Genomic DNA, 9,473 nt, shown 5'->3' on the forward strand with positions numbered 1-9,473 from the left:
GAGAAGCCAAGTTAGAATAAAAGAGAGTTGATGTGAAACCATTCCATAAAGGTTTAATGTATAAAAGAAAAGATTAATAACGGTTCAGTTTTCTAAGCAGTTGATCGAGCAGTTATCATGCATGATCATCTCCACTATCAAGAAATGGAGGAGACGGTTGGTGTTTCCCATGGGATGTCATTGGTTTATCCCATCGATAATGAGTTAATATTTAGCCACGATTTATATCCACTATCAAGAAACAGAATGGTCGGTTAATGGTTTTAGGAAGTGACCCTATCAATAAGGGTTGACGAATAGACATAATTTGTTGCTTCAAGTGTAAAGAGGTAAACATGTGAGGTTTGGTATTTCCCTATCGATTCCGAACGAGAATTGTTTAGAGATCCTTGTAATTTTGAGAAATGCAGGAATGGGATAAGCATACTCAAAATTAATACAAATGTTCTTATCACAGAAGACAAAAGCCATAAAAGCTTGAAAAGTAGGCTAAACATTGCAAGAAAATAAAAGATACAACTAAAGAAGCCTGAAACATATAGGCCAAATTTATAGTTGTACTATACAGACTAGCTAATGATTCTTGGACTTAACTTCCAAGGACAACTTGGAGAAATAGCTCCACTTGCTATTTGTAGCATTGTATTTCTCTTGATATTTCAGAAAGTCAGTGTCGGCCATTGTTATGATGGCTTTAGTCCCTTGCTCATCACAGGAGATCTTGGACAATTCATAATTGATCAACTCTTTCCGTGCTAATAAAATTTTCTATTGCTCATCGAGTTGACTTAAGCGAGCAATGAGTGCAGCCTTTTCATTCTCAATTTGTTGCAATTCATCCTTCAGCTGATGTATGTTGCTCCCCATTGTGTCCAATTTTGTTGAAATAGCTGCAAATTGATTGAGAGTATCTTGTTTGTTCTTCATTTCTTTCTGGCAATAGGCTGCTATTGTCAGACTCTCGTTTATAATTGAGCCAAACTTCTCAAGTTTGATTTGCTCAGATAATGGAAAAACCTTCTTGGATATCAAATAATTCACACAGCTAGTAAAAGCTGTAGTGTGATCAGTAGCAATTTCCAACAAAGGAAGCTCAAGCAACTCAAAGAAAATTTTCATTTCATCTTTGGTCTCTTCACTAAGCTCAAAGGAATTTGGAGGAGTCAAAGATTCAGAAAATTCAAAAATGGACCTTGAGTAGAATTTAGAATATTTCTTGGTTTTAGTCAGCATGAGGTCCAAGTCAGAGGTTGGTGAATTGGTTGTCAAATCAGCATCAGCCCTATTAACAGATGGAGGAGAAGCCATTGGAGTTGTGGATTTAATGGTCAAATCTGGGGTGTCGATTCCCACTTCAGGCTGTGGCTGCTCTAAGACCTCAGTAGCCTCAATCGATGGTTCCATTGAAAGAAAAGGCTCTGGCATTATTTCTCCTTGAGTAGGAGAATGGATCTCTGGCTGTTCAACAAGAGGTTCTGGCACTATTTCTCCTTGAGCAAGAGAATGGATCTCTGGCTGTTCAATATTAAAAGTCTCATTTTCTACAGGAGGTTCAACTTCCAGAATCGTAGGAGAATTAGGAACTGAACTCAAAATGAGGTTAGTAATAGGATCGAATGGTAAAACCCCTGGGGAAGTTGAATTGTTTCCTATGTCAGAAATATTGTCACATTCATCCAAAATTGGTGCTGGACGTTTCAAAGGTGAAGGGGCATTAGATGGAAGATCAGGTTTATTGACAGAAGAGGGATTGACAGGAGTTAACAGGTTTGTAATCGAACCTTTGTCTTTATCACCTTCATCATCTGATTGAGGTGCCAGTTGGAGTTTTCTCCTTGTTTTCTAAACATAAAAGTAAAGAAGTGAATCAATAAAGGACTAAGACATGATATCTAAGTCCAATAAATTAGCAGAAAAAATGAAATTATTACCCTTTGAAGTGTTACCAATATCTCTGAGTCCTCAGCTATCTTTGTCGGACTTGTCTGTCGATCGGGTAAGTTTAGTCCCTTCATTGCATCTGCCATAAGTGGGGGATCTCGCAATGTATCTTGGACTTGAGAACTCCTGGTTCTTTTCTTTGTTGGAGGTAAAATCTCAGGTTTCTTCCCTTTATCTTGACCTCTTGGTTTAGAAACAGGAACTGTGGGCACGCGGCCCCCGGGAATTTCTAATTTTGTGAAAATCGGGTGCGGCCCTTTTTGTTGGAAAAGCGCGGCGAAACGCCTTGATTCAGAGTCGCCACTCGGGTTTTAGCGGTGAAAGCACCCAAGGAACCGAACTCGAAAACGTTTGCCACGTTTGTTTGATTTTGAAAAGGCTTGTAGACTGGTCCGTCGTCACCTTCGATATCTAAGGTTCGGGAGCCATGTTACGAGAGGGGAAGGGTTTTATGGCACCCCTCTCGCCCAATCCGGAGATCGGTCTCTACTCGGGCATTTTGTAAAAGATTTGCATTTTTCTCTCATTTGATCATTCTTTTAGCCAGTTAGGGCGGGGTAACAGTTAACGGGGGTTAAAACTGTAACAAGTTGTAATTTATATGACAAAATGTTTATGAATGGCTTGATTGCAATGATAAATATAGATTGAGAACAAGCACTGAGTAAACTGGACAAAATGCAGTACGCTGCCCCGCAGGGGGCATGAGCAAGTTCTAACAGCATGCACTGGCCGAGCCACTGCATGTTGATATGACTTGCGCACGCCACTGTGAGACTGGCGTACTCCACTCATCTGGCTCCACAGTCCTTGTTTGCAACCCTCTGGGCTCTGGAAAAGGACCAGCGCACACCCAGGACAAACTATGCAGTTAAATAAGCAGGATATAAATATTTACAGACAGCTGGGATGGCTTGAAGCCATGAACACAGACAAGAAATCCCCTAAACAGAGTGGGAACAGAAAAGAGGCCAAGACTGAACTAAGATGCAAAGGCCAGTCACTGGATTCTGGCCTTAACTGCCGTACGCCAGTCATGGACTGCCGTACGCACGTTTGACCCTAATCCAGTGCTTGGCGTTTACATCATCTGGGCTCTGGAACATGACCAGAAGGATCCCAGAGGCCTTCTGAACAGATAAAGAATAAGCAATGACCTTTAGCTAAACAATAATAGACATACAGAAAATTGTAAACTGGTTATTTAGCATGCAAGGGTGATTGACAGAAAGATAGAACACAAGGAATGACGATCCATGATCCCCACGCCAGTTGTGCTCGTACTACCATAACTGGCGTACGGCATAGAGTTACTGGCGTGCGCCATGATCCATCTGATACGATTTTCGTATTTTGCCAGTTTGAGGCCAGGACTAGTATTACTTACTGGCCTGGGCCTCACTGGCTCCCCTCAGGGGCCAAAAACAGAAAAGAACGTAAAGGTGGTATACCTCTTGGTATTGAGGTTTGAAGGTTGTGTTGAGCTTTTAGAGGTTGAAGATGGAGGTTGTATGGTGACTGAACATCAGTGGGTGTATGGAAGTGGGCTTCCTTCCTTTCTCTCTCAATAGAAGAAGAAGAAGAGCAAGAAGGGAGGAGAAGGGAGTTTTTATGCTTCTTAATGAGACTAACCCTTTGTGAACTTGGTAACCCTTTGCAAGAGTGTGAGAGGGGAGTATATATAGAGGGGGAGTGACTGAGATCAGTTTGGTCTAGGGCCTTGTTTGGCTGGTTGGAGGAGGAAGGGAGCCTCTCATGCATTAAATGCATGGGACTTGCCTTGATGGGGGTTGTAGGAGAGAGAGGGAACGGGTCTGGACGATATAATCATCAGGGGCTACTGTGGCCGACGTCAGGGTGGCACAAAAGTCCCGCCCAAGTGGCTGAATAAAGTTGATTTGACTGGAATTGACTGGCGTGCGCCACATATGAACCTGCGTGCGCCAACTATAACTGGGTCAACGGTCGATGACTGACACGTGGCAGCTAACTGGGTCAATGGTCGATGACTGAAGGACGACTCGTTGAACCATCGTTGATTTGAGACGGTGGGTCATCACCGAAGGACGACTCGTTGAACCATCGTTGATTGATTGAAAAGACGATATTCTGATCATTGTTGATTGATTGAAAAGACGATAGGACGACATGGCTGATCGTCGTTGATTTGATTGAGAGGGACGACATGGCTGATCATCCTTGATTTGATTGAGAGGGACGACATGGCTGATCGTCGTTGATTTGATTGAGAAGGACGACATGGATGATTGTCGTTGATTTGATTGAGAGGGACGACATGGCTGATCGTTGTTGATTTGATTGAGAGGGACGACATGGCTGATCGTCGTTGATTTGATTGAGAAGGACGACATGGCTAATCGTCGTTGATTTGATTGAGAGGGATGACATGGCTGATCATCGTTGATTTGATTGAGAATGACGACATGGCTGATCGTCGTTGATTTGATTGAGAAGGACGACATGGCTGATCGTCGTTGATTTGATTGAGAGGGACGACATGGCTGATCGTCATTGATTTGATTTGAGAGGGACGACATGGCTGATCGTCATTGATTTGATTGAAAAAGACGACATGGCTGATCGTCGTTGATTTGATTTGAGAAGGACGATATGACTGATCGTCGTTGATTTGATTTGGGAAGGGATGACATGGCTGATCGTCGTTGATTTGATTGAGAATGACGACATGGCTGATCGTCGTTGATTTGATTGAGAGGGACGACATGGCTGATCGTCATTGATTTGATTTGAGAGGGACGACATGGCTGATCGTCGTTGATTTGATTGAAAAGGACGACATGGCTGATCGTCGTGGTTTTGATTTGAGAAGGACGATATGACTGATCGTCGTTGATTTGATTTGGGAAGGGACGACATGGCTGATCGTCGTTGATTTGATTGAAATGGGTAGCACAAGCCATTGCTGCTTTGAATTGTATTCTGATTGCCAAAGTGTGCTCCAGGTGCTAGTGGAGTGGGACAGTGAGGCTGTGTGCTTGACATTTGCCATGGAGAAATGGATAGGGAGAACAACATGTGGCACCCCCCTTACAATTGCACTTTCTCAGAGCAGCAGCTTCGGCTCCAGTTCCAGTTCCAGTAGTGACTAGATCCCAGGTATGAACCCCCAAAATCCTGATTACTTACTGCTTTCGATACTGGACAGGCATGCTTTGACGCTGGATAGATTCTCCCTGTTTTCAACAGTTGATATACAATATGCAATGATATGTACGAAATTGAATGCATAAATTGAAAATGCAAGGGCAGACTAGGGCGGCCTCTAGAGGATTGATGGCCTAGGATGGCCACATAAACAAGAGTTACAGAAAGTGGTACTGTCACCTTAGCCACAGCTCAGAGACACGAGAGCAATAGATAACCAGTGGCTAGAGGTGTGCAGTTGAAAGAAAGGCCCATAGAAAGGCGGATGGGATAGGAGCCCCAGGTACTTCAAAGAGATCAAGAGTGACGACAACGACGAGAACGAGGCTGAGCTCTACCATTGAGGACTACCATTGAGCCTCTTTACTTCACTGTCCTTTGCTTCTGAGACGTGCTTCTAGATAGACGTTGAGCGGGCCAGCATGCCTCAGTTGACATTTAGGAGTGGCATTGGGTCGACGTACCCCTTTTCTTTGATGCTGGGGCGGATGAGCCCCATAGATAAGCTTTACTTGGCCTTGAGCCGACATGCCCTCGCTGCTCACAAGACTCCACTGCTTGTGGACCACAGATGGTAGAGTAGCAATGTAAATTGCATTTTTCAGTTTATTTGACTCTCTTTGAGAATGTCTAAAAGAATGCATAAACCAATCACTAATATCTAATTTGCATTGACAAGCGAACTGAATCGACAAACACACACATATATGTATAGACTCGCCTAGCTCAAATGAGGAAGGAAGAAGAGCCCCGCATATGTCACGGACTCCTAAACACATGGAAAACAATGAAATTTTGGGCATTAATGTGCCAAAATTCACAGTATCCCTTAGACAGGTGAAACTGACACTTGCATAAGATCCAATAAATGTACATTGACCTGTACAAATCGGTAAAATTAGAAAAAACATCCTGACATGACAATGGATTGAGAAACTTGAAAAGTGTCGCAAAGATGGACAAAAGACACAAATGATGACTCATATAGGCCCGGACTGACACCGACACCCCTGTGCAGCCACATTAGGACCATATGACTTGCACAGCATGACAAGACTTGGTAAAAGCCCCTTCAACGAGATTTGAGGTGCTTTGAATTTGAAATGTGCCCCCGAGCGGCCAAAAATCTTTGTTAGGCGTGATGACTGCCTACTGCTGTCTGATGCAGGAAATGAAGAAGCGCGCGCATGCTTGAGATCAACGCGCATCACTTTTGTACGAGTGCGTGTGAGCCTCAAACTAGCGCGCGAGATTGCAAAGCTGCTGCAGCCGTTTAAAATAAACGTTTGCTGAACTTAGAATAAACTGTGAGCCGTTAGGCCTCATAAGCATTTCGTTCTGTTTTTGATGCTTCAAAATATTTTAAGGCTTTTGCTCAGCTTTAAAATTGAAAACAGCAGTTTGCATTAAACTTGAAAGACGAATGGCATCCCCCTTCTGATTCTCCAATGAATCAATGGACTTCAGCCTACCAGTCAGCACTTCGGCTTGTCTTGTTCTCGACCTTTCTTGACCCTTGATGTGCACCAAAACGTCAACCTTGGATCCAATTGATAGAGTATGACCGAGCCTCGAAGAGAGACTGCCTACGTATCCCTTTCTGGGAATCAGGTCAAAACGTAGTTCAGGCAAAGGTTCACTCGTGTGTTCTACCTCTCCTTTTATGCTCTAACTTTTGCCTAGTACCGCCCTTTCAGGTTTTCGGTCTAGCGAGCTTTCGACTTTTGCCAACTTTTGCCTAGACCGCCTTCATAGGTTTTCGGTCTAGCAGGCTGCTCTAACTTTTGCTTGGAACTGCCCACCCTTGGGGTTTTCAGTCCAACGAGCTTCTCTCAGGAAAAAGCAACACTTGTGTTGATCCATGTTGACCGAGGTATTGATGTGCTGCCGTCGAGGTCGATGATCTTTGATTGTAGCCCCAGATAGAATGGCTTTGATAGTGAAAGGGTCCTGACTGCTACAATTGGAAATGCCTCGCTCCAGGCCACTTTTGTACCTCTTTAATGTGTGTTTGATGGAACACTGTTGTTATTGTTTTGAGCATGGTACGAGGCCTGGAGCCTTCTGAGCTTCTGCTTTCTGGCTTGGCATCCGGCGGCAGGGGACTTGATACTTCTTTATCCCATGATCAACGCCAAGCGTGGCTTTGTGAGACCATGCCAAGATATTGTTGAATTCTTTGAACAAGTCTCAATGGGCGCAATACTCCTATGGGGACAGCGCTGAACCAATTTGAACCATCCGGGGGTCTGCCCCATCTTTCAAGTTTATTTGAAATTACCTCTTCTTTTTAGAGGCTAAGCATGCCTTTCGTCTTCCCTTTCGGCGAGGGAACACATTTCCTTGGGGATGAACCCATCGAAATCTATCCCTTCGTCGTCGGGGTCGACACGGTTTATTCAAAAGTCAGCAAAGTAGTTAAAAGCAGGATAATGCATATCATAAGAACCCTCGGGGTTGCCAAGTACAGCAAAAAGACTCAATTTGAGAATAAAAGCTACGACATGGAGGGCCAAGAAGCACAAACTCCGACTCAGAGCTAGACTTAGACGACTTGACAGACACTATGTCAGACTCAGACTCAACAGTGTCAATGCAAATCAGACGCTATTTGAAAATGCAACTTTTATAGTTACCCTTGACTTCCTCGCAGAGAGGTGGGAGCTAGAGGACAACAGGCTCAAGCAACAGCACTTCGGCTTCTTCAGCTTCTTCGTCCAAACCCACTTGAGAGAACTCCTTGAACAACAGCCCTAAATTCTCATGTTTGAAGGATCCGAGCCAGTCCGTTTTCTCCTTTGATTGATTAAGCTTCCTCTTGAGTTCCTCCTTTGTAGACTGCTCATCACTGTCAACCCAGGTATCAGCGGTAAGGACCTCGACCGCACCTATGGCCATCAGGTTAACCTCAGGTTCGGATGGGAGAGACAAAATTGGCTTGGTTTGATTTTCTGGGCTAATGAAAAGGGTTGGGCTGAATATGGTGGAGCTAGGTTTGATTTGAGTGGAGCTTGAGTTGATTTGAGTAGAGTTGATGGATATCTGGCTAACACATGGGTTGGAACCGTGTTGGAGCATGAAGTTGGATATGACGCTGGGCTTTGATGGGAGTGGAGCTTGAATAGTGCCATTGTCAATGAGATTTTGAATTTCATGTCGAAGGTGGAAGCAGGCATCGGTGAGATGGCCGGGCATTTGATGGAAAGCACAATAGGCGTTTGGGTTGTAGGATGCCGGGAATGTTCGAGGCGAAGGAGTTGGAAGGAGTGGATTGAGGAAGCCAGCTTCGAGGAGCTTCTCATAAACCGAGGACAAAGGTGTGGAGAAGCGGGAAAAGGTCCTTGGTGGGTTTCGACGACCAGATTGAGGAACATGATGCACTCTTTTACCTTTGGGATTGATTTCTTTGCCGCGCATATCCTCCCTTTCGGCGTTGGCTTCGAACAAGGATCTAACATTCTCCTTCGGGTGAGTCCTGGCTTCATGAAACTTAACCAGGTCTTTGAACATGTCCTTCGAGCACTGCTTGGTTCCGACCGCAGGAGTGTGGTGGGCCTGAAGAGGTTCTTTGACTAGCCCCAGATCTGTCTTTGAAATGACAGAGGTAAAAAGGTCAACCAGTCCCTGGACCATAGCCATTTGCTTGTCCATTTTCTGGTTCATTTCTTGAACAGCCCTCTTCAGCTCAGTCAGCTCTGTTTGTGCTGCCATTTTGGATTAATGGTTGAGGAGGGTGATATGGCTTTGGAAGTGACAGTGAAACGCCCCTGGCAGACGCTCTCGAGTAGGCTTGGCTCTTTCTTTCGGTGAAATGGCCTAGAGCTCTTGACAGCAAAGTAAATGAGAACTCAGTGGCGTTCCTGCAGCAAGCTTTTTGAAAGAATTTTGAAGGAATGCAAAGCGCATGTCATCGTCGTCGGTGTCCTCCTAGACTCTATGACTAAAGAGTGTCTATCTTATGACATTTGGACGTTGCCATGAATCCTCGGATATTCTTTTCGAGGGTGTATCCTTGATTGAATCGACTGTCACTAAGAGATGCCAAAACAGCCTAAGCCTTTGACTTTTCCCTTCTCGAAGTTTCAACTTCGGAGTTTTCTGTTTGAAACCTCGATCGGGCATTAGACAAGGACTTAGAAAGTCTTGATTTCCCAAAGTCTCGTTGATCCAAGGACTTTGAAAATTGAAAACATGCACCATCGAGATGCATGACTCGTCATCGGGCCAAGGCAACGTCGAATGGGCGCAAGGCAGACTTGACAGAAGACATCCTAAAAGCCACCCTAGCATGCTCCTATGCAAAAACGGCCATGAATGTATGTACAAGCATGCGATAGGGAAAGCGG

This window comes from Rhododendron vialii, chromosome 3a (genome assembly GCF_030253575.1).
Source record: "Rhododendron vialii isolate Sample 1 chromosome 3a, ASM3025357v1".
In the NCBI taxonomy this organism is placed as follows: Eukaryota; Viridiplantae; Streptophyta; class Magnoliopsida; order Ericales; family Ericaceae; genus Rhododendron; species Rhododendron vialii.